Consider the following 24,193-nt stretch of genomic DNA (forward strand, 5'->3'; position numbering starts at 1 on the left):
ATTTGAAATATCAATACACAAATACCAAATAAAATAGAAACAAACAGAAGCAAATTGCACATTAAAATAGTAATACATAACAACCAAATTAAATTGATCCTAGAAATGAACATAAGATAAACATTATTTATATTACTAAATCTTAATTGAAAAATTTAAAAAGATGAAAATAATGTGATAATGTATATACTTGCACAAAAATATTTGATACAACACAACCTAAACAAATAACCAAAATCTATATGAAATAAATATTCATGCATCTTTTTTAATATGCATCTGTCAGCTTAAAAGCCAAAATCATACTTATTTACTTAATGTTCCACTGAAGTCAGGAACTAGGCAAGAATGGTCATTTCAGTTACAATGGTCCAGTAGGGAGCTTCAAGGGCCTGTCTCTCTATAGGAACATTAGAGGAAAAAAAAAAAAAAAAAAACAAGCAAAAAATCTGTAAAAATGAAATTTGTCAGAACGTTGGAAAAGAGTCAAAGATTAATAGCAACTAAATGAATAACAGAAAAAAAAAGGTTTTTTAACTGGCTTTAAATACTTATCAGGGCACCAGGAAAGGGGGTTACAGTGAGAACTTTTTACATGTGAATTTGCCGTTGAGGTGCTGTGATAGAGAAGGGGACCCATCTGTAAAGGCAGCTGGGGTGCCCCGCCTCCCACCCTGGGACAAGGGAGCAGTGTAGAGGCCCTTTCTGGAGAGTCCCAGGGCCAACTGGGAGCCAGCCCTTTCTCTGAGGTAGATTATTAGGGAGGGAACAGAGGTGGAGCTCCAACGGTGATGACACACAGTCACTGCCTTAATGATACTGCTGATAGCTGGGATAGACTGGGGCTAGGATAGACTGGGGCTGGGATAGACCCCGCTGGGCGGCAGCAGGGCGGCCAGTCTCACCAGCTTGTGCAGAGATGCCTCCGAGTAGAGGCGAGGGCACTGGACTCCTCGTGCGAGTGTGAGGCCACTGGCGTGGGTGCCAGGTGCTGGGTGCCTAGGGCCAGAGACACGCAGCCACATGTTCCCGCTGTCATCAGTCGTCATCACTCGGGCCTGAGCATGGGGTTGGCTCGCCGCTCAGCGCCCAAGTTCCCCAATGGAAATCCTTGATGCTTTTTGTGTTTTGTCCTTTTAACCCAAATCCACGCTGCTTGGAGAAACCCCGCTCTTAGCGATGATGCAGGATTTCCCAAAGGTGCACAGGTGGCGTGTGGCCCAGGAGGGCGGGTTACAAGTCACCACCGGCGGGGGGAATGGGGAGACGACAAGGCCGTGGTCTTTACAAGCACCTCAAGATGGTGAACAGAAAGTCTTAAATCGCTATTTAAAAAGAGACTTTTCTTTTTCTCCTTTAAAAAAAAAAAAGATTGGGCAGCTGGCTGGAATCCTCCAGGAACTAGGATATGCAGGCAGCCAGCACAGCCCCAGGTAATGCTCCACTGGTGATGGAATTCCAGGGATCTTCTTTGCCCAGCAAGTGCACCAGGATGCAGGCGCTGGTAGAGAACAACTCCCCAACCCCAACACACACACACACACACACATACACACACACACATACATACCTAAATTGCCTCCAATCTGCGGGGCTCAGATCCTCACAGTTTTGACACTACCTCTCAATCCTAGTAGGAAAGCTTTATAACATTTTAACTTAGTTGTGTTTCAGCTCCTCTTGCCTGGCTTGGTGGTGGTTGAGGGTGGTAGCACATGTTCCCAGACTGGTAATCTGGTTTTAAAAAGAACAGAGAGGACTTTGTTCTCAAAGCATTGTGTTTGTATTGACCTGTTTGGGAGTGCCCTGACTGATTGTGCAAGGCTTTTGCCTTTATTTAGCCTAATTCAAGTTTGTCCAGGGTATAAAAGTATCTCAGTGGATGGCATTGCTTGACAACATAGAAAAGGAGATTAACAAACTGCTGCTGCTTGGGACAAAAGATTACAGTTGTGACAAATAATAAGCATGCCAAAGGGTTTGGGGGCCACAGCTATGGGCAGAGTTAATCTGGGATGTAAGGATTTTAAAAACCTCCTGAATATAATAGGATATCTAGAAAGCTATCCAAATATTTGGAATGAAAAATGAAAGTCATGCTCAGGAAGGAATGGAGATGGTCCTAAACTTTCATCTCCAGCTGATGTGTAGGCTCAATGTAAATAGAATGGGTGCTAAGGAAGAGAAATAAACAGACTGGCCAAACTCTGAAGGAATGCCACAACATTCCTTGAACAAACACTGAAAGATTGTATTTTTCTTTTCTTTTCCTTTTTTCTTCTCTTCTCTTCCCTTCTCTTCTTCTTTTCTTTTATTTTCCTTTCTTTTCTTTTTCTTCTTTCCATGACTGTAGACATTTAAGGAATTCTGTCAAGCTAGTAACTTACCATAAGCTAAAGGAACAGACTTCAGAAACCACACATGACAAAGAATACAATCTGTCACAGATAGTATGGAAAAGATTTTAAACAACAAGAAAATACAATGCGTAACAAAGAACAACAGCAAAACTTAGGAAGGTTGAATAATTTGGTAATATCACTTGGTAATATTCAAAATGTCAAGCTTGACAAAAAAAACTATGAGAAATTCAAGGAGATGTAAAAGTATAGCCCACTTAGAGGGAAAAATATCAACCAAAATTATCTCTTATGAGGCACAAACATAAGCTTACTAACTAAGACTTTAAATCAACTGTTTTATGGATGACCAAAAATAAAACTATAAAATAAAACAAAGCATGACCAAAGAACCAAAGAAAACTAAGAATGGTGTCTTAACAAATTGAGAATAAGAATAAAGAGACGGGATTCACAAAAAGGAACAAAATGCAAATTCTGAGATTGAAAAGTATAATAATTGAAATGAAAATTGCACTAGAGAGAGTCAAAAGCAGAAGAAAGAATGAGAATACTTTATAACAAAACAATTGAAATTAACCATACTGAGAAACAGAAAGAAAAAAATGTAAAGATTCTAGGAGACTTATATGACACTGCTGAGCATACCAATCAATATGCACACAATGGGAATCCCAAAAGAAGATGAGAGAAATAAAGGGGCAAAATCATTTTTGAAGAAATAGGTAAAAAGAGTATTTGAAGAAGTAATGGCCATAATTTTCTTATTTATGAATCTATAAGTGAGAAACATAGTCAAATTATTGAAAGTCAAAAACAAAAAGAGTATCTTAAAAGCAGAAAAAGAAGTGATTATGTAGGGCACTGAAGCTATTCAGTATTACACTGTAATGAGATACATGATATTATGCATTTGTTAAAACCCATGGGACTGTACAACACAAAAGGTGAATCCTAATGTCAACTATGGACATTAGTTAATAGTCATGTGTCAGTATTGGTTTATCAATTATAACAAATGCACCATACTAATACAAGATATTAGTAATAGGAGAAACTGGTAGGTGGACAGGGTGGGTTGTAAAATATGGGAACTCTCTGTACCCTCTGCTTATTATTTCGCAAACTTAAAAGCATTATAAATGTATATATGAATTGTTCATAATATATAAATCTGGGCAGTACCATGAAGGACCATAGGATGGTAGAGGGTAACACGTTCAAATGAGCATTTTTAGTGGTGGGAAAAAATTGCTATAATTAGATGCTGAGAGATTGAGAGTAAGGTAATATATAGCAGTAGCTCTCACTATTTTTAAGTTTTCACAAAGTGCATATTATGAAGTATAATCTCATTACTATATCATAACACATCGTTCAAACAAAAAGTTTGGAACTAAGAAGGATAATTAATTGAGGGGAGAACAGAAAACCAAGAGTGTAACAATGATAACATATGTGTGGCTTAAAACCATCACCTTACTCTTATACTATCCAGCCTCACTCCCAATTACAGCCACCAATGAACACACTATGTGGCTGTCACCATGTGTATACCAAACAACTTTCCACATAAGAGAAATAATGTTGAACTCACTTAAAATTTAAAATTTGGACTGCCTTCAGCCCAGGGCGTGATCCTGGAGTCCCAGGATCGAGTCCCAGGATCAAGTCCATGAAGGAAGCCTGCCTCTCCCTCTGCTTATGTCTCTGCCTCTCTCTATGTGTCTCTCATGAATAAATAAATAAAATTTTAAAAAAATTTAAATTGATTACTCTGACATTTTTGTAGAAAAGTGAGAAAACATATACAGGAAGATAAAAGAACTAATCAATAGATGTGGTCATTAAATTTTTAAATAAACACTAGAAACTAATGCTTAGGGGAAAAATATAAAATTCCCATTAGAGTTGAAAAGAAGTTTTGTGTTCTTTCAAGGTAAGAAATGTAGACAGAGTCTTTTGGTAATTCTTACTATTTGGTATTTAAAAAAAAAACATCCTTAAAGATAATAATATAAGCCTTTGGTCTGCATACCTCAACATAGGGTCTTCATCTTTTCGAGAAAATCTCTTTGTCTTGTCTTTTATTTGAGACTAATGTTTGTATATCTAAAGGAACAGAAGATTACAGAATGAAAAGAACCACTATTATTTCTCTATTACTCCCTGTATGTTAGGGAAAAGTTAGACTCCAGTAGAACTCCTCAAATTATTATCTGTTTACCCTATCCTTTAAAACATACATATTAAAGAAAATGAAATGCCAAGGACTCCCATGGCAACACTTTGTTTTGCAACCCTCATGCTGAAAGAAGTTTCTTTGTAATACCTAGGCTAAATTGCTTCTATTACAGTTGAAGCTAATTTTCTTCAGTTCTATCCTTAGTGAAAATAGAGGGCAATTTTCCCCCAAATGCAGTGGCTTTGAATATAATTTAATTTACCTTCATTCTCCTCTATTCCATATAAGCTGTTTCATTAACCTTTTTCCATAAAGCCTATTAACAGCTTTTGTCACCCTTATAAATCTGAGAATGAAGTGTCCCAAACTACAAGTCATGGACATCACAAATCCTATATAGAAGAAGCATAACTTTAAATTATTTTTATTCTGTTGCTACTCTACATATATCTGTATAAAACTGTATCCAAATATATTTGTATTGTAAAAATTAGCATTCCATTACTTTCTCATTTTTTAGTTTTTTGAGTACTGAAATTTCTGTTCATTTTCCCAAAATATCATATAGTATACACTATATGTGTAGATATTTTCAAAGTATAGAGAAAAGAAGAGAACTTATTCTGATCAAAATAGCTGTAGATGGAAAAACAGACTATCATCTAGTGACTAACAGACTAGAAGAAATCTTTAACAAGAATATTGACATTGAATCCAAAAAGTTTTGTAAAATCAACCAACCAAACACACACCAATAAAATAATGGTGTTCCTCAGATATGCTGCAATATAGTAATTCCAGGAAAGAAAAGCATGAGCCAAAATTCAAATAATCGTACCTGACCTCTCCTTGGGACACCTGCAGATGCCTCTAAAGATTCAAGTAGCAAACTCAAATGTTGAGAGCTGTGCTATCAGATAAAGTAGCCAATAGCTGCATGTGACTACTAAGCACTTGAATGTGGCTAGTCCCGTCGGGCTCCCGGCATGGAGCCTGCTTCTCTCTGCCTGTGTCTCTGCCTCTCTCTCTCTCTCTCTATCATAAATAAATAAAAATAAATCTTTAAAAAAATTTTTTCCCTGGTTTCCTGAACAGTTTCACCATGGGCTTATAAATTTGATCTCAGTTAATTAAATTTGAGTTGCATTGATTTGCTGTTTTTTCTCAATGGTCTATGTTGTTATCATTGTTTTTTGATTTATTTATTTAGATTCTACTATTTTCTTCCTATGTAAGTATCTAATTCTATTAAAACATTGTCTTTAGCTGTATATATGTGTATGTATATGTAGGTGTATATGTGTTTTAATTTTTGCTTAGTTCAAAATATTTCCTAGTTTTTCTTATGATTTTTTTTATGTCATCAGAAGATATTTAGAAGTGTATTCAAAGTTTTCACATATTGGGGTTTTCCAAGTATGTTTCTCTAATTCTTTGTGTGTGTGTGTGTGTGTTTTGTGTTTTAAAGATTTTATTCATTTATTCATGAGAGACAAGAAATAGGCAGAAACACAGGAAGAGGGAGGAGAAGCAGACTCCATGCAGGAGCCTGATGTGGGACTCAATCCCAGGATTCCAGGATCATGTCCTTATCTGAAGGCAGATGCCCAACTGCTGAGCTATTCTTATTCTTCCATATTTAATGGGCACTTTTTCCACTGGTTTCCTTTATGGTTGTCTCTCATCAGTTTTCAGAAATTTCATTATATTTTAATATAGTTATACTTCTGTTTATTCTACTTTCATACTGAGTTTCTTGCATATAGACCTTTTCCAAGAATTTCAGTTATGTTTCCATTACACTTCTAATACTGTCCCATGGGTCACTGATACTCTGTTCAATTTTTAAATTCTTTTTCTTTTGGGGAAAATTTTTGGATCATTTCTATTGCTGTGAATTCAAGTATGCTGCTCTTTGATTTTGCATCAACTAATCTGCACACCCAGGGTTTTCATTTTTTAATTTTTAATGTCATATATTTTTCATCCGTAGAGTTTTGAATAGTTAAATCTTCCATTAGTCATCTTATGATTGTTATGGTTTCTTCAACCTTCTTAAACGTATATAGTGTATTTATAATTCATTTTTTGATATTCTTATTTGGTAGTTTTATATTCATTATCTCTGTATAAGTTTCTATTGATTGCTTTTTCATCTGCTTATAAGTCTTATTTTCCTCATTTTTTTAATGTCTTAACATTTTTATTGGATGCTACACATTAGAATTGGATGTTGGTGATTGTATCTTGTATTTTTTTAAATAAAGTTTGACTTTGTTTTGACAAATAGTTAAGTTGCTTTGAATCAATTGGATCTCTCTGAGGTTTGCTTTCAATGTTTGGTAATATACATATAGGTAACATAGCTTTAGAGGTTTTATCCACTCTTCCTTGTGTGGAAACAAACTATTTCCAGTCCTATTAGGACACTAGAAATTTTCTATTGATTTATGGAAGCTCTTTGCCTAGAGTCAATCATTTTTCTCTTATGTATAAACAGATGAGTACTCAATTAAAAAATCATAGGGAAGCCTTTGCCAATCTCTGAAGATCTGTCTTCCTGTGAAACTCCAGCAACCATTCTAGCAGCCTTGTCTTTCCTGAAATCTGATCTTCATCTCTAACTCAGTGAGATCTCCAGCTGTTAGGGTTTTCCCTCCCTACCCTGCAGAATAAAAATTGTTTTACCATAAATTGGAAGCTAACATTGGGTTGACCTTGTTTCTTCCTTTTCTTCAGAATATAGTGTTATATGATCTTTTGTCTAGTACTGAAAACTATATTCCACATATTTTGTCAAGTTTCTAGTTGTTTAATGAATTATTACACATTGTTCAGAACTGAAGGTCCTTAATTTCTTTCTGAAATATTTACAATAGTTGTTTTCTTCATTTTCTTTTTCTTTTCTATTTTTTAAATTTATTTATTTATTGATTCATGACAGACACAGAGAGAGATGAGAGAGAGAGAGAGAGAGAGACAGGTAGAGACACAGGCAGAGGGAGAAACAGGCTCCATGCAGGGAAGCTGACAGGGGACTCTATCCCAGGGTCTCCAGGATTACACCCCGGGCCAAAGGCAGCGCTAAACTGCTGAGCCACTGGGGCTGCCCTATTTTTCTTTTTAGCCATTATCCATTATATTTATTTTTGTGTGTGTGTTCCTTTTAGTTATTTTCTTTATGCTGAAATGTTGTTTTTAAATTTCCAACTCTTTCTGAAATATATCATTTTACTCCTGAGTTTTTCTAATTTCGCTTTGCATTATTTCTTCTATCATTTGCTAAGTGCATTTTGCTACATTTGAAACAGTAGGGTGACATTTTAATCTGTTTTATGCATAAGTCTTTCCGGTATTGTTTCATTAACAGTGGGGATGTTGTGCTGCACTTCAGTCATTCTGGATGAGTCTGTGTGGAATTAGTTATTGACACTTTTCTGTGGCTTGAAATTCTATGTAAAATTAGTTTACCTGAAGTCAACATGAGGCAATATTCAGTGTAACTTTTTTAACTTCTCAGACTTTTTTAACTTCTGTTGTTTAGTTGTTTTTGAGGTTTCCTGGACTTCCTATAGTTTCAACTGTGATTTTGCTTTCCTTTCTTTTAAGGTGCTTGTCCTATTCACTTTTATTTCCACCTTGAGTACTTCCTCCTCAGTGTGGGGCCATAAAACTTAGTCCTGGGTGATCAATTGTCAGAGATCACAGAAATTACAGAGCTTGGGCTTTTCAATCCTGTTGGACCCATTATGCTAAAAGAGCTTTAAGACTGAGTGAAAGTCATCCTAGTTTTAGCTGCTATACTATTCCTCTTTTATTTAGTTACTGGTGGTCTGTTTTGTTCTCAGGTTTATCATCTACCTCATGTATTCCTTTTGATTCTTTCTGCACAGACACTGATAGCATGCAGTGTTGTTGGTGGATTTTCTCCATCCGACTTATACTTCAAGGTTTGTGAGGATATCTTGTCACCTAGTTTTTACATAATTGAAGTCCTGAACTAGAAATTCAGGGAAATTTAGAAAGTGTTTATACCACCACTACTGCTATCATCCAAGCTATACCACCATTCATGCTATCATCTCAAAAGGAATCCTTTTGCTTTATTTGCAAAATAAGAGTAGTTTGGATCATAGATAGCCTTCAACCTTCAACACCTAATCAACTAATCTAAATTGTTGCTTCAATTCCCATGTTCTTTCTTTTTTTCTGTAGTTGCAAATGTGCTTTATACTATTTTATTGTTTTATTGTTGTCATTCAAATGTGTTTATACCCAATACTTTTCCTTTTATGAGACTTTTGCTAAAGGTGGCTCAGTCAGTGTGGTTCTAAGATATGAGGTTTATAAGTGGAACATTCCTGAGCTGAGTGAAAATAGTAACCAAAATCTACTAAATATGTAAAGTAGCAAACCAGTGTAAAGAAACACGTGAAGGAAAACAACCAGAGAAAGTAATCTCAAAAAATCCTGTTAATACCATTGTTTTGTTGGGCAAAAGGGAATAAAAAGGAACACTAGGATTCACATTTCTCTTGGGAGCCTTTTTGGGCTGCCAAGCTTGAGATGATTTGAAGCTATTTTGAAATTGGCTTATGTTATATAGCTATCTTCAGGGTGGTTACTCCATAGACATCCCACTGACATTTGGCAGGTAAATACACAGTTTTGTTTAAAAATATTCTCAAGATTACCTTTAAAAATAGATCTGTGTAGAGTTTAAAAATGAGGAAGTATACATATTAAAGCTTACACATCTTTTAGGTTTTTATAGAACCCCTTAGTTATCTTTGCCACAGAATCTACTCTACTCTATGAAAAATGTCTGCTTTCGTATGTCTCCCTCCACTGCTAAGCAAGAACCATGTATTTTCTCATCATTCTAAATCATACCCCCCAAAATAGGATACAGTATGAGATAATCATATAAAAATCCCAGACTAATGCACCAGACCTGTGTGTAAATTTAATTAATTTGTCTGACAGTATGAAAATGGAAAAACCTACTTAAAACAGGGAGCTATAATCCAGTCAGTGGTTATAGTGCGATTATTTGCTTTAAAGCTTACTTTGCTTGAGAGAAACTTTTCATTGATTTCTACAAGAGAGTGATGGAAAGGATCAGGCTACAATCGTGCAGTTGAGTGAAGGTTTTAGAATCATTAATGCCAAGGAAAATACTACTCCATTACCGGTTAAGTAAAATCAGTTATTACTGCTACATAGGAGGAGATATGGATTGAATGTGGTTCCTCCCAAAAAAAAACTGGTGAAGATGATAAACAAAAGATTAGACTTCTGCAAATGTTACACTACCTCCACATTTTCTGATTGCACATTGCATCAATAAAATAATTCTAAATATTCTTTCTCTATATGTATGATTTCAAATCACCAATAGAGAATAACTCTTGGCCCATTAGCTAGTTCAACATTCACTATACAAGAGATACATTCATATTGTCAGGTTTTCACTTTAATAATTATGCTTTTTTCTCTTATTTTGCAAGATATAATTAGATTAATATTTTTGTTCCCATGCAGATAGTAAAAAAAAAAAGCTCTTAGTACAAGTAGAAGAGGTGTCAGAATTTTTGTTCATTTGCACTTATTTTATTCATATAGTCAATTCAAGATTACTTTGCAAAATACTTTTATACTCACTTCAACATATTATGAAATTTTAGTGTAGATAATTTCGTTAAATTAAACTTAATGTAACACTGGTACCTTGCTTGTTCTTATGGCCAGTGCATTCCTTTTCACATGTGAAGATACCAGGCCAATCTTTGTATTAAATAATAGAAAAGCTTACTTACTGCCTTATCTTCAGAATAAAAATAAATATGTCATCAATCTGTTGTCCCACTTTTTTTTTTATTATGTTGTTTGTGTTAAAAATGTCATATCCAGGAAAATCATTGCCAAGACCCATGGCAAGGAGCTTCATTCTCATGTTTTCTTCCAGGAGTTTCATGGTTTCAGATCTTACATTTAAGTCTTTAATCCATGTTGTGTTAATTTTGTGAGTCATATAAGATATGAGTCTTCTTTTATTCTTTTATATGTGAATACCAAATTATCTCAGCATCATTTATTGGAAAGACTGTCTTTTCTTCATTGAGTATTCTTGGCTCTCATCAAATGTTAGTTGCCGCTATATGCTTGGGTTTGTTTCTGGCCTCTCAATTTTGTTCCATGACCTATTTGTCTTTGTATATGTCAGTATCATACTATATGTTGATGTTAATGATTACAGCTTTATAATATAGCTAGAAATCAGAAAGTTTGATGCCTCCCGCTTTAGTCTTTCTTGAGATTTCTTTGGCTTTTTGGGTTTTTCTGTGATTCTATGTAAATTTTAGGACTGTTTTTTCTCCTTCTGTAAAAAATGCAACTGCAATCTTGGTAAGGATTATATTGAATCTATAGATCTTTTTTTTTTGTTTAGACATTTAACAATATTAATTCTTCCATTCCATTAATAAGATACCTTTCCAATTATTTGCGTCTTCTTTGATTTCTTTTATCAGTGTCTTGTATTTTTCAGAGTCGAGATCTTTCACCTTCTTACTCCTAACCATTTTTTTTTCATGCTATTGTAAATGGGATCAATTTCTTTATTTTCACTAGAGGACAAATAGTAGCAATCAGAAGTTTTATTTTTAATTTTTTTAATACTTAAGTAAGTATAGTTTTCTGTTTGTGCCAGGTGAACAGCTGTTCTCTCTTCACATTCAGAGTTCAATGAAGTTATTTTATTTATAGTGACATGATCACAGTGGCATGAGGTCAGAGCCAAAAATATATAACACAACCCTAGGGCAAAAGACCCATATCTCTCTTTTATAGAGCCTTCAAGGGCCATTTTCAAAAAAAATGCAAAGTAAACTTCAATTATGTCAACTGTGGAAACTGTAACTGTAAGCAAAAGATTGCTTGTCAAATTTTTATGAAGCCAGACAACTTGTTTTTTTTGAGGCAAAAGTTGGGTGATGGGAGAGGAGCAAATTATGATCAAATATTATTTATAACCTATCCCCTGGTGGAAGAAGTGTGCTTGGGGAAAAGTGGATCATGAGAACTCCCAGTGGGATAGAAACATGTGTATGGGGATCCCTGCGTGGCGCAGCGGTTTGGCGCCTGCCTTTGGCCCAGGGCACGATCCTGGAGACCTGGGATCGAATCCCACGTCGGGCTCCCGGTGCATGGAGCCTGCTTCTCCCTCTGCCTGTGTCTCTGCCTCTCTCTCTCTCTCTCTCTGTGTGACTATCATAAATAAACAAAAATTTAAAAAAAAAGAAATATGTGTATGTGTAGAAGTCAGTGAGAGCTGACCCCAGGTGCCTATGCACAGTGTTGCCATGTAACCATTCCATCTAAGTCCTTACACAGGAAATGAAGGAATTTCATGAGGTTCTAGGTGTTCAGCTTACAGACATATTGTATGACATGCAATGGAAAGGAAGAACATGATTTGTTCATTTATTAAGAAGGGTTAAGAAGCCTCTGTGTTACTGTACTGAAAGAAACTACATGTGCCCAGAATAAATACATCGCCTAATATTCAATTTAGAGAAAAGCAAGCCTGGAAGACTGCCTTTGTTTAAAAGCTGAACAAAATAGGCTGTTAACTTTGAAATAACCTTAATTCTGGGCCCCAATTCAAAATGTTTGCAAAAGCCCTACTTAATCAATGTTACTTATTAAATTTAAAAACTTTACAAAAGAATAATGATTTTCATTAAGTATATTAATTTAAGTGATTTGTCATGTGCATACTTCATCGTGTGTGTGTGTATGATAGGTTCATTCACTTTTGATCACACAAACATTTCAAAGGCAAAGAGATAGTATACAGATATATTCACTTACAAGTGCTGGCCCACCTACCTGTTAGAACACATATTTGAAAGGATATTTATAGCCCATAGTAAAATGAAAATTTTTATTTAATTTAGCTTAATTTAAAAAGGTTAAAGTAAATTTATAACAGAGCTAAATATATTTAACATGATGACTTTTATTCTGAAATTGTTATTCCAAGTTTTTCAAATACCTATGTATAAAAAATTGCTTGTGTAAACTGACAAATGGAAAAAAACATAAAAATAAGAAAAGATGTAGAAGTCCTCTATGAACTGATATGAGGTGATTTCTAATACATATTGTGATGTCACTAAATTTTTATATAGACTAAAAGTTAAGTAATAGTATTTTGCCAATGTTAAATTTTCTTTATTAATTGTGCTATGATTTTCTATGATAAATATTCAACATTTTGGATTATTGTTAATGTAAAATATATGGAATTATTAAATTCTAAATTCATTTTCTCTTCATTCCAAAAGTTGTCAAGAAATTTAAAAATATGTTAAAAATAAGTATATACTAACTAGTAATAATACTTAAAAACTAATAACCCAAATATGAGGAATTTGTGCTAGAGAAAAGAGTTTAACTTAAAAAAAATTCATAAAGATAAATTATAATAGTAAAAAAAAAGAATCTTTTTATATGTATAAACATTAGGAAAAGTAAGATACATTTAATTTTTTTCAAATATTAGTTATTTATTAGGACATTTTGAAACCTGATTCAAACATATTTGATTCGATTATATGGAAAAAGCAAGATATGATTTGCTTTAAATTGTTTAAAAACAAATCCTAATAATAGGAAAAAAATGATGAAAGCATGGCAAAATACAAATAGTTTTCCTTGGAACTTATAAAATATATTTCCATAATTTAAAAAAATCTCTTAGTGATCTTAGTGGGAAATGTGTTTTCTGGTTCACTGGGAAACTAGAAGTAAGGTTTTTGAACAAGAGCTTTCCTTTTTCCTCCTCAGTGACTAATTTCCCCCTTTCTGTCGCTGAATTTGGTTTACAATTTGTATAGCCTGATATTTGAAAACATCTCTCATAAATGTTGTTAGGATATATTTGTCTGGGATGGTGAGGTCCTATGGTAAGAAGTGTCTCTCTCTTTCTCTACCTCCAACAGGATCCCTCTTGTTCTAAGAGCTCAAGGCCAGCTGCACACCCTCCTAGGATGCCAAAACAGGTAATGTGGGTAGGCAAACATAATGGCAAATGTTTGGATTTCCATGTCACCAAGACATTACTTAAAAAATGGTTAACTATAAAAGATGCTCCCACAGTCAATTAGGTGACCCAAATAACTACGGCTTTATATCTTGATTTAGTTAACTCCAAAAATTTTTCAAAACAAAGGTCATTCTCCCTGTACTAAACCTCGAGTTCCTACCTCTCTTGTACAAACATCTCAATTACTTCTAATTAAATCAAAGACAAAAAACATAAATAGTTCCTCATCCAAAATCCAAAATTGTTCATCAAAATAAGAAAGCATGCCTACAAAATAAACCAAAAACAATCTGGATCAAATATAAGGGAGGGAATAATATGGAAAAGAAAATAAAACAAGGTTTGTTTTTTTTTTTCTAAAGCCTATTTGCCTAGCTCCAGCTCTCTCTGTCTCTATCTCTGCCTGTTGTGTGTGTGTGTGTGTCTTCGTGTGTGTGTGTGTGTGTGTTTGCATGCACTTCAGATGGGAATTGCTGTGGCCAGGACTAAGCAAGTGGACTAACTCTTTGAAGCCAGGTGCAGTGCCAACACAAAATTTGTGAATGAAAAGACATTGCTTTGCCCTAAAAATGTTTAAAAGCCAACGTGGCTAACAACCCCTGGGAAAATAATAAAGCAGCCCCTCATTTGAAATCCTCCAAGAAAGTAAAAGATAAAAAGGCTGCAGCTACTACTTTATCAGATGTAGAGGTGACAAAAGAAATTTCCCAGCTCTACAGGATACAGTATGGTAAGTTCTTAATGTAATGTATTCCAGGTGAAAGCTGCTGCAGTTGACAATTACAGAAACAATTACTTATTGTGGTACCAACTGGGTAATGTGCAGGACAGCAGGGAACAAGGAAAGGCTTGCTTTCACTATAGCCTCTTTCAGTTTTGATTATGGTAGAAAGTGGTACCATTTATCTCACTCACTACTTTTAAGAAAGAGCCTGGGGTGTGGTTCATAGAAATCAAACTAGAAAAGATAACAGTAATTCACTAAGGAATAAGAGAATAGCAAATATAAAGAGAAATTCTGAGGTGATCCAAGATGTGTACAATGATTATGCAAATATATAAAATACAATATACTATTTCTCTTGGTATTCACTTCTTGTGGCAACTATAATACCAATCAGGAGAAATACTTTAAGACAAATTAAAAAATGTTTAAAGTAACATTTAATATGTGAGTGATTTAAGTTAAAATATCACATGATAATCAATTTTATAGTCAATCACAAGCAGTTTTCCTTTTTTTCTTTTTTTTTTAAAGATTTTATTTATTTACTCATATGAGGCACAGAGAGAGAGAGAGGCAGAAACACAGGCAAAGGGAGAAGCAGGCTCCTTGCAGAGAGCCAGATGTGGGATTCGATCCCGGGTCTCCAGGGTCAGGCCTTGGGCTGAAGGCAGCGCTAAACCGCTGAGCCACCTGGGCTGCCCAGCAGTTTTCCTTTTATATGAAATCTTGAATTTATTATAAACATTTCTTGGCTACCAGAAACATTAATTTTATATTATATAAATATGTCATATTTCTAAACAGAATTACACCAGGTAGTGAATATTTTCACAGAAGGGCTCTCTTGCTAACTGAGGCTTGCTACAATTATCTTTCATGTGGAATTTTTCTTCCAGAAATGGCTACTACAAAGAGGACCATGAGAAATGTTTTCTTTTTTTAAAATTTTATTTATTTATTCACGAGTCACAGAGAGAGGCAGAGAAATAGGCAGACGGAGAAGCAAGCTCCCTGCAGGGAGCTGATGCAGGACCCGATCTCAGGACCCCAGGACCATGCCCCAAGCCAAAGGCAGATGCTCAACAACTGAGCCACCCAGGAGCCCCAGAAATGAATTTCCTTGTTTGATATCATTTTTTACAGTATTTTAAATTTAGACGGTATTTGAACACAGCATCAATTGTTTGTATTCTAAAGAAGCAAATAAAAATTACTTATAAAAGACAACATTCAGCAAAATTAAGTTCTGCCACCAGCTCAGGGCCAACACTCTACTAGTGCCCTAATTCATTAAATCTCTGTGTCTCTCATGAATAAAAAATAAAGACCAGCTAAATGACTTAACATTACCTGGCCTCATAAAAATATTTAAAAAAAATAAATTCAATTCATTGATTAACACCAAAACACACATCAAGAGGCTGGTCAGGGACTCTTCTTAGTATAACCAGCCCACTTGACCTCTTCTGTCCTATGTCATCAACTTCTGCTGTCTTAGTATTTTCCTAGAAGCCTATAATCAAGTCTGTCTACTCTGAAGCAAATAGAAGATATAACCTCATTTCTTGATTTTTGACTTTTCTCTACTTCCAGTTGCTCTTTTCCTAGTGCATTTCTTCTTCTCAGAAGTATAGTCTATCCAGTGTCTCCATGTCTTCACACCACAGGCCCATCAGCCTTCATGTATACCTACCACTCTCCTGAAACATATCTTTCAAAAATGTTTCAAAAATGTTTTCAAAAATGATACTATGAATATCAAATGCAATGGAAATATTCAGTCTTGTTACTATTTTTATAATTGTCACAGCTTACTATATCTATTTTGAATTCTATACTAGGCTAAATATTTCATACTCATTACACTATTTGATTTTCACAGCATCACTATAAGATACATGGTCTTAAACATTTTATTTATGAAGAAATAATGCTCACAGAGAATTCTTAGGGCAGGGAGTTTCTGTATAATATGATGGTAGTTACATGTCATTATAAATTCATCCAAAAACTATAGAATGTACAACACCAGGAGTGAAGGGTAATGTAAACTATGGACTTGGATGATTATCATGTGTCTGTGTAGATTCATCAATTGTAACTAATGTATACTCTGGTGAAGGATGTTGATACTGGGGGAGATCATGCATATATAGAGGCAGAGAGTATATGAAAATCTCTGTACCTTTCCTTCAGTTTTGCTCTCAACCTAAAAGTTCTTTTAAAAATAAAGTTTATATTTAAAAAAATAATAATGCCCAGGGTGCCTGGGTGCCTCAGTCGGTGAAGCATCCTGGGATCGTTCACATCTGGATCCCAGCTCAGCAGGGAATCTGCTTCTCCCTCTCTCTCTCTCTCGTTCTCTTCCTTCCACCTTGCTCATTCATTCTCTCTCTCTCTCTCTCTCAAATAAATAAATAAAATCTTTAATAAAATAAAATAATAAAATAAAATAAAATAAAATAAAATAAAATAAAATAAAATAAAATAATGCCCACAAAACCCAGTAACTTTTTCAATAATGACAACAATTCACGACTGACCTGAGATCTGGACCCAGTGTGATGGACTTCAAGGGTCATTTCTCAACCCTTACACTACTCTTCTTCCACAGAGTTAAACTGCTTTGAAGCTGTGTGCCTTACCAGCTTCATAAATATCACTCTTTTCTGAAACTTACCCTAGCTCTCCTTATTTTCCATGCTCCTAAAAAAGAAGTCTTTCTCATGTTGCCACATAAAGATAGAGGAAAAGAGGCCAATCCTCAGTTCCCTTTTTTCACATGATACAAATTCTCCAATGGATGAGGTTTCCTCAAGTGGGATTAGCCAGATTATAGCTACAGATATTTAGCTTTTTACTCTCAAACCACCTGTAGGACCTATCAGCTGAATGTCCTGGGATAGCTCAAACCCCACAGGGCCACAATGGAATTCATCTTCTTTTCTTTCTAACACACTTCTCATATTCTGAAATCTCATTTGTCCAAGCATGAACCTAACATCATCATGTCTTTCACCCTCAACTTCCAACTAAGTGACAAGTTCTGCTGAATCTACTTGTTATATTCATCTTGACTCCACCTTGTACTCCTCCTGCTACAAATCCTAAATAATTTTCATGGCTTCATCCTGCCTTCCCTGGATATCTCCAGTAATTTTCTTATTGTCTTTTAACTTCCAAAATGTCTCTTTAAACCAATCCTACAAAAATTCCAATAGACAAATAAATTAGAGATTCATTTACAATCCTGCCCTGCTTAAAACTTTAAAAAATGGCCTATCACCCCCCAGACACACAGGCTGGTGATACTACCACAGTACACATCTCCAGTCTCATCACATGTTTGACCTTGATATTGTTATACTTTCTACACAGGCAGCCTAGTGTGCTCTGATTCTGTGCTTTTGCTTACGAATTCCAAACCACTCCAATAGTCAGTTAAGAGGTAGAAACACTTAAAGCATAAAATATATATTTATTGAAATAAATAGGATGTGAAGTAGGGTCTTTACTTCATGATTTATAACACAGAGTAATCTGTTTGAGGAATTCCTGGGGATTATTACTTTGATAGATGCTAATAAGCAACCTGTAAAATAGAGGTTTTGATCAAATAGTTTGGGAAATCTGGAGTAAAGTTAAATATATGTATTTAATAAAGGATTTCCTAGCGCTATTGATATACTTGTATCCTTGTGATTCTCTAAAACAAGGGGAATAAATAGAGATTTCAGTATGATCATCACATAAAATAGGATGCAATAAACTGGGACTTTAACATGTTGTAGTGCTTTAAAAAGGTATAAAGTGTTATACAGATTCCTAAGATGACTTTCTAATGACTTAGAAAGGTATAGGTATAGGTATAGGTATAGGTTAGGTATAATGACTTATATAGGCCAAGTAATAACCCTATGATGTCCTGTAGGCTGTTCAAGAGAAAGGAAAAGTCACATATCTCTCACTTTAAATCAAAAGCTAGAAGTGATTAAGCTCATGGAGAAAGGCATGTTGAAAGCTGGGACAGACCAAAAGCTAGGCCTCTTGCACAAGTTAGCCAAGTAGTCAATGCAAAGATAAAATTCTTTTTTTTTTTTTTAATTTTTATTTATTTATGATAGTCACACAGAGAGAGAGAGAGAGAGAGGCAGAGACACAGGCAGAGGGAGAAGCAGGCTCCATGCACCGGGAGCCCGACGTGGGATTCGATCCCGGGTCTCCAGGATCGTGCCCTGGGCCAAAGGCAGGCGCCAAACTGCTGCGCCACCCAGGGATCCCGCAAAGATAAAATTCTTAAAGGAAAGCAAAAGTGCCACTCCAGAGAACACACAAATGATAAGAAACTGAAACAGCCTTATCGCTGACATAAAGAAAGTTTTAGTGTTCTGGATATCATTTTGCTGTAGGGAATAGGGAGGCCTGAGGACAAGGGGAGACATGAGTGAAAGACCAGTGGGGGCAGCAGTTAGAACACACACAACATACCAATTAAGTTTGCTGTCTTATAGTGACATGGTTTGTGGTACCCCAAAACAATTGAAATGGTAACATCCAAAATCACTGATCATAGATCACCATAACAAATATAATAATAATGAGAAAATTGGAGCTATTGTATGACTTACTGAAATGTGACACAGATACACAAAGTGTCCAAATACTAGAAAAATGGAGCTGATAGACATGCTTGATGCAGAGTTGCCACAAACCTTCAATATGCTAAAGAAAAAAAAAATTCGGGATCCCTGGGTGGTGCAGCGGTTTAGCGCCTGCCTTTGGCCCAGGGCACGATATTGGAGACCCGGGATCAAATCCCACATCGGGCTCCCGGTGCATGGAGCCTGCTTCTCCCTCTGCCTCTCTCTCTCTCTCTCTCTCTCTCTCTCTCTCTGTGTGACTATCATAAATAAATAAAAATTTTAAAAAAACTTTAAAAAAATTCTACTTTTGAGGTGCAATAAAGTGAAGTGTAATAAAATAAGGTATTCCTGTAAAAGGATAACTCAAGTAAGAAGGGGGATTATGGAACAATCAATATATTAGAGAAAAATTATTGATTTTCCCTGGTAAAATTATATTTTTAAAATCAGTCTAAAGGAAGATAGGCAGCACAAGTAAAAAAAATGGAAAATCTCGGAAGGGCAATTCCATGGTCAGTCAACATGAGCAAAGCTGTTCAATCTCACACTTGGAGGGACATGTGAAGTAACATTTCCCAAATTTCTGAATCTTAGATAAATATCTGTTAAATTATTTATGTTGGTGGAAGAAGGTAAGTAGTGCACCACATTTTTGTTTTTTTAGAATACAAACTATTGGCCAAAACTCTATAGAGTTTTGTTAGAATAGACAAATTTCCAAATATTAAATGATAATACACATTTCAGTGATTCCAGGCATGTATTCAGCATTTCCTTCTTTCAGATCCCAATGATAAAGCTAGTTCCCTGTTTTTAAGATCTTATAATGATAGAGCACATGCCACAGTTAATGAACCAATGTTAATATTTAGTAGTCCTGTCTGAATATACTCCTTTGGCTTATGAGTTCTTTCAAGCTTTCCTTGTTTAGATTACCTTGATAGTATTGTCTGTTGTTTTCTGGCAATAAGACTGGATTTATGGGTTTTAGGGAGGAAAACCAGAGAGATAAAGTGCCCTTTTCATCACACATCAAAGGTAAATACTGTCAACATGATTTATAATGTTGATGTTGATTTTGGTTACTTGGCAAGGGTACCATTTGTCAGGTTTCTCGATTTTGAAAAGTGTAAAGACCTCCGAGCAATTGTGGTCCCCAGGAGTTTCTCAGTTTTACACTTGTCCATACTCAGCCTCTGTCAATTAGATAAAATTACCAGTTAAGTATCCCTACTCCTTTATGGTTATGGCAGCTTCTGCTCCAGGTAAGATATCTTGGCCATGACTCTGGATTTCTTGCCTCTTCCAATTTTGGGTAGCTATTTGTTTGGCAACTCAGTTCTTGGACAAGTCCAGAAAAGTAAAAAAAAAAAAAAAAAACATTGATTTTCATTTTGCTCTGCTTTTTCTATGGTATGGACAGGAGTGATGACTTCCAAGCTCTCTGCATTCTTTCTTAAATATACCTCTCATGACGCAAAAATGAAGCTAGGATTGAGAATCATAACTTTATATTCTTATAATATTTACCTTTATAGAGTCATGGATCTGTTCATACAATTTCAGTTCTCAAACATCTCTTGGCGATTCTTCCTTCTGCATTGAAAGCAATTCCAAATTATGTAGCCAGGAATAAAACAGTTCCCAAATTTGCTTCTAACCTCCTTTCTCTAGCTTCATCTTTTTCTGTTTAAGGTTCAAAGAATCTTATCTTCTAGACAAATCTACAATGTACTCTCTAAATTTACAATGAACATACTCATCACATCCCTTATGTACCTTCCAATTTCTATTAACCATAAAAGGCTTAGCTGAAATATTGCTACCTCTATCAAGTCCACCTTAAATTCACAGGCAACTCAGTTCCTCATTCGTGTCCATTTTCTTAATACTATTTCTCTTATAAGGCATGATTTATATCAGCTAAATAAATAAATATTAAATTACCAAATATGTTCTTATGTCACTATAAGACATAAGAATAATTAAAATGTTAACTTATTCATGTATTTTCTTCTGAAACAGACAATCTCTTTTGGGATGGGAAGGTTAGAATATCTGTTCTCTGCAATGATTGTATAGTACATTGTCCATTGTCCACTAAATAATGTTTATTACACATATTTGAAAAAGTTGAATAATTAGATTCAACATAGACTATATTATCAAAAATTTCTAACATTTATTGCATTACTGTATTTAATATAACCATGACACTTAACCCAAAGCCATCATTGAATTTAATTGCTTTTCTCTTTTTTATTCCTTGACCAGTTAGTTTACAAACATATTTGCCTTCATAGAAGATTCAAGGTGCTCAAATGTAAGAATTATTAAATCAAAGGATTATCAAATTAAATAAAACAATGATCTTGGGGTACCTGGATTGCTCAGTGGTTGAGTGTCTGCCTTTGGCTCAGGGCGTGATGCCAGGGTCCTGGAATCGAGTCCTACATGAGGTTCCCTATAGGGAGCCTGCTTTTCCTTCTGCCTATGTCTCTGACTGTCTCTCTGTGTCTCTCACGAATAATTAAATTAAAAAAAATTAAAAATACAGTGATCTTATTCAAATTAGAAAATAATGATTCATTTTATGATTAAAAACAAAACATGCCGTTTCTCTTTTTAATATATAAAGTAATTTAAGAGGCCTGGGTGGCTCTGTGGTTCAGTGTCTGCCTCTGGTTCAGGGCATGATCCCGGAGTCCCAGGATGGAGTCCTGCATCAGGCTTCTCTTACATGGAGTCTGCCTCTCCCTCTGTCTATGTCTCTGCCTCTCTCTCTCTCTGTCTCTCATTAGTAAGTAAATAAAATCTTTAAAAAATGAAATTTATATATATATATTACATAATTTGAAAATTAAATGTTTATTAAAGGATCATATTTCATGAAAAATTTTTTTTTCAATTGTTGACCTTATAAGGCTCTTAATGCCTTTGTGAAATAATGTGAGCGCATAATATTCCCTCATCTAGAAATTTCTTAATCACCGAACACTGCAAACTAAAGCTGTGACTTACCTCTGCACATGATGACAAGTATAATTTTCAGATCTGTGATAGGACTTCCCATTGTGTGTGTGTGTGTGTGTGTGTGTATGTGTGTGTGTTGGGGAAACACTGAACATTATGTCTGAATGATCTGTTCTATTGTTGCTTCATTTGATATAAATGCATTTTCTTACTTTCTACTTCAATTTGCTCTTGGATCTTAATTGCACAATGTAGAAAATGAAGTTGCTGAGTACTGAGTCAATAGTTAGCCACTGGGACATTCAACTGCTTTCCAAGAAACAGGCAATACAATTTATTGCAATGATTTATAACTATATTATAATAATTTTAATTCAGTGTTTTCACTGAATAAACTTATAAGGAGGCAGTCATACAATCCACTGTAAGAACAAGGTGGAATGTCTGAGAGGCTGAAGATTTCCTGAGGTGAAAGGTCATAGTCATTAAAACAATATTTACTATCTAATGAAACCATTTATCTACTGCTTTGGTTTATTAGCCAGGTCATAGGTTTCAAGCACTAAAGTCAAATAAAAGTTATATATCTTTCAAACAAAGGTACACCACCAGCATCTTCAACCAGAGTATAAGACTGCCCAGCATACAACTGACTGCAACACCTTTTAGTATGATATTTACGGCAGCCCATAATCAAAGCTAATACAAAATCATTCAAGGTGCCAAAAAAGAAGCTAGCAATATTGTGAACATTTTTAACACATTAATTTAACAATTAACATGAAAAAAATGTTCATCACCTAACCTGTGTCCTTTGGTGCTTTCATTAGAAATAATTTCATTCCTCATAAATTTAAACATTAACTCTGAATACATTCAATCGACTTTAAAGCTGTGATATGTGATTATCATTTTTATCCTTACAGATTTCTCTCTTTAGAGTCCACTGTTATTATGGGGCTATACTTTTTAATAATACATTCCTTCTGTTTCACTGCAAATAATTTAGGAATATTGTCATCTTCTATGCAACTCTCATCAAAACAATGACACTTTCTTAGAATTTTTAAGGTAAAGTCATTTTTTTCTCTACTTGGCAAAAAATAACATATATTTCTGATTCCCAGACATCCTGAAGTTTGTCATATAAACTAAGCCTTCATAATGCAGAACTCACTGTACACAAGACAGACTACAGTGAACAGTCACAGCGAGGGAGAAAGTGTACAAAATGTGAACTGGAACTTTTGTTAAAGAATATTTAAAGGTCAAATCCCTGTTCTTTCATTATGAGTGTGCTCAGGGGAAATAACACTGCATTGGTTCTCCCCAGTGTCTGATGTGTTCCTTGACAATAAGTCAATGGGTGTCAGAAGTCTGTTAACTCTTTCAGCCTTCTTGGGAGCAATTTATCATTTTACAATGTTTTATATTACATTTCACTAATGTCATACTCTGGTGTACTTCATGGTTAATAAGTCTACTTTAAAGGTTTATGCAAATATAAAGATGAAATGCACTATACTTATGAGATCATAGCAGACCAAATTTGTATCTCAGTAGTTTCTCCTGGTTTGCTGAGAAGTCTGCCTTAGCATTTCAAAACCTGTAAAACTCCCATGTTTCACTTTTTTATGCAAGGGATGTCAGTGACTTGACAAGGATCAAGTTTTGAACATATGCATAGAGCCCTTGCAAAGCTGTAAGTTTTCTTGAGCATTTATCTTGCATATTAACCTTAAATATGAATATTAAAGATACACACATATACACATTTTCTTTAAGTTAAAAATTAGATATAGTTTTTGCAAACTGCAATCTACTAGGGGCTAGCAGATTATCAGAAGTCTCTCTTTTTCACCAAATACAAACAAAACAATTTAGCATTTTCATTTTGGCCAAAATAAGCATAAAACTAGTACTTCCAATTTCCATTACAACTGTAGATACCTGAAAAAAAATAAGGTGCTTTAAAACAGTAAATAGAGTCAAAACCACTTAATTTTTATCCAATTCTGATTTTTGTGCAAATTTGCTAACCTCTTTGAGCCATGGATCTTCATATAAAAAACATAATGAATTAAAAAAACAACAGAATCAGTCTCACAGAATTGTAAATATGAAATAAAATGATGTATATAAAATGCTAGCAAAATCCTAGTTACATAGAAGAATTCAATAAAAAGTTGTTTC

Source organism: Canis lupus, chromosome 29 (genome assembly GCF_011100685.1).
Source record: "Canis lupus familiaris isolate Mischka breed German Shepherd chromosome 29, alternate assembly UU_Cfam_GSD_1.0, whole genome shotgun sequence".
Classification (NCBI taxonomy): Eukaryota; Metazoa; Chordata; class Mammalia; order Carnivora; family Canidae; genus Canis; species Canis lupus.